This window comes from Sinocyclocheilus grahami, unplaced genomic scaffold (assembly GCF_001515645.1).
Source record: "Sinocyclocheilus grahami isolate Dianchi unplaced genomic scaffold, SAMN03320097.WGS_v1.1 scaffold1520.1, whole genome shotgun sequence".
Taxonomy (NCBI): domain Eukaryota; kingdom Metazoa; phylum Chordata; class Actinopteri; order Cypriniformes; family Cyprinidae; genus Sinocyclocheilus; species Sinocyclocheilus grahami.
The window spans coordinates 46371-49343 of NW_015506699.1; the positions used below are offsets into that span (position 1 = coordinate 46371).

At 39.9% G+C, this 2973-nt stretch overlaps 1 protein-coding gene and 1 long non-coding RNA gene across 2 annotated transcripts in view; both read left to right on the forward strand.

The window, feature by feature from the left end:
- Nucleotides 1-2973, forward strand: part of LOC107570910 (CMRF35-like molecule 9) — a 49666-nt gene that overhangs the window by 32324 nt on the left and 14369 nt on the right. The gene's annotated exons all lie outside the window — the stretch shown is intronic.
- Nucleotides 1777-2449, forward strand: LOC107570912 (uncharacterized). Its single transcript, XR_001607106.1, has 3 exons — nucleotides 1777-1899; nucleotides 2217-2267; nucleotides 2348-2449. It is a non-coding gene; the product is annotated as an uncharacterized lncRNA (long non-coding RNA).

Below are 2973 nucleotides of genomic sequence, written 5' to 3' on the forward strand. Positions count from 1 at the left end.
ACCAAACAAAGTAGTTTCGCTTTCACAACGAAGCACACAGCGTATTCAGGATATGGCGGTGGCAACAATACTACAGCGAGAATAAAAGTTATGCCTTCTTTCTTTGCGTGAACATTTGGGCGACGTTATGCAAATCTTCCCACAGAGCGACGTAGGTATGTTGGGGTGTGTTAGAACGAGCCATTTTAGGTAGGTGTGGCTGACTCTTAACTTTTATAAAGAATATCTCTTTGGATTTGAGACTTTAGTCTTTGCAACTTTACAGATCTTCTTTATGCACCAAGAGCTTGTAACACTCCAAAGAGAAAGAAAAAATTGAAATCGCATCATATGACCCCTTTAAAAGCAAATTACGAATTTGAATTACATTTTTTTTTTTGGAGCCTCAGTAGTGAAATAGAGATGTATGGGAGTGTAATAAAATGTTGCTTTGGCTCATTTCACATGTTGTCCATCAGAGTTTAATCACACTGAAGAAAATGAGCTTGTTACATTCAGAATAAAAGGCCACACAGAAGTGTTACAGTCTCAATAGTTTTCTTTTAGCAGCAGTTAATAGGTTTTCTCACGGGTGTAAAGCAGCAGGCCTATTAACACTCCAATGTTGAGCAAAAGAGATCTAAAATATTACACTCAGTTCATGCAGTTTTTCTGTGTGTAAACAATCAGTGTCTATATTAATGTTAATGAACGTCAATAAATGTCAATGAGCATGTTTTTAAATGCTGTGAATGAAGAAAGATGCTCTTTGCAGCCAGACGGTGTCGTTACGACATCCACCAGCATCTAAACTAGACCTCACTAACCAGCTAAACCTCAACCGCTTAACAACAACATTCACTCTCAGCAGCTTCACTCAGACTCTGTGTCACAATGCCAGCACCTCGTTCTGTCTTCATGCTCAGTGATGCAATAAAGATGTATGGAAGTGTAATATGTTGCTTTAGTTTGGTCACTATTATAATTTCACATGTTGTCCATCAGAGTTCAGTGTGGAGAGGGATCAGATGCTGAAATCCTTCAGTAACACTGAAGAAAACTTACTGTATCTTTGTTATTAAAGAGTCTTACTTTCTCAGTATTTATCTTCGTGCAGAAAGGATTGTGTTTGCTGAAATAAGCATCTGCTTGGTGGAAGTACTGCAGTTCAGCTAATTTCCTGATATCACAAATAATGCCCCTCAACATCACACAGAGGTTTGTGGACTGTAGAGTTTGATTCTCACCACAGGAGACGAGCAGCAATTAAACACAAAGTCAACATTTGCTTCAGTTTTTATAGTCGAGTCATTTGTGGAGCTGCTCTCTGTCACTTGTGTATCTGTCAGACTGATGTGACCGTGAGAATGAGCTTCTCACCAACAGTCTCTGTGTTTCTACTGATTGGTGAGTTCAGGAGGATCTGTAATTCATTCATTTCTGTTTTAACCGCTACATAAAAAGAGTTCATAGTCTAAGGTATGACTATTTTATAAATGTATGTGAGTAAAGCAGTGTGTGTGTTTTTGTGTGTGTGTGTATGTGTATGTGTATGTGTATGTGTTTGTGTGTGTGTGTGTGTGTGTGTGTGTGTGTGTGCAGTGAGCAGTTCACAGTGTGTGGATATTACAGAGAGAGGAACAGAGGGAGAACAAGTGACTATTAAGTGTCCTTATGCTAAAGGATATGAAAACTCCTACAAATACGTCTACAAGGGATGATACAAAGATAATAATTGTATACTACAATCTGATGGAGGAGAGTCATCAGTGTCTGAAGGCAGATTCTCTCTGCGGGACGATCATCAGACGAGATAATTTACGGTGACCATCAGAGACCTGAGGATGGCAGATGCTGGACTGTACAGCTGTGGAGCTGGATGGGGAGAATATAAACGAATCCAGCTGAATGTGATTAAAGGTGACTGATATTCAGTACTGAGCAACAGTCTGTTTCATCCACTATATTCACAATGATTCATGCTATATATCAGTGTTTCTCAACCCTGGTCCTGGGCACCCCCCAACACTGCACATTTTGTATGTTTCCCTTATCTGACACCCATTTCAGGTCCTGGAGTTTCTTTTAATGAGCTAATGAGTTGAATCAGGTGTGTTTGATTAGGGAGACACACAAAATGTGCCGTGCTGGGGGGCACCCAGGACCAGGGTTGAGAAACACTGCTATAGATGATGATGGCTTTATAAACGGTGTGAAGGCTCTCCCTTGTTTCTCAGCTCCACAGAAAACAAGGCCTGTCCAGATCTCAACATCCACCCTCCATCCAGGTGCTGGACATTTAATATTACATTTCCAGTTACTATATTTATTGTGTCAGTATAGCAGCTCAGTCTATATTTACTTTCAGATCAAACTCTGAGCTCATTTTCAAACACGTTGCCTCATTTGAGCACATCAGACACGAAGCTTCAATCCAGCACCATCACGATCACAGATCATCACATCTCCTCACCAGGTCAGATCAGCTTCTGCTCTTTCATATTTCTTTAATATACACTCTGTCTGCTGTTCATCTGACACACGCCTCTGCACTATATCTATCTCACACTGTTAGGAACCTAGGTGTGCTATTTGATAGCAATCTTTCGTTAGAAAGCCACGTTTCTAGCATTTGTAAAACTGCATTTTTCCATCTCAAAAATATATCTAAATTACGACCTATTCTCTCAATGTCAAATGCAGAAATCTTAATCCATGCGTTTATGACCTCAAGGTTAGATTATTGTAATGCTTTATTGGGTGGTTGTTCTGCACGCTTAATAAACAAACTCCAGCTGGTCCAAAATGCAGCAGCTAGAGTTCTTACTAGAACCAGGAAGTATGACCATATTAGCCCAGTTCTGTCAACACTGCACTGGCTACCTATTAAACATCGTATGGATTTTAAAATCTTGCAAATTACTTATATAGCCCTGAATGGTTTAGCACCTCAGTATTTGAAAGAGCTCTTGTTACATTATAGTCCTCCACGTC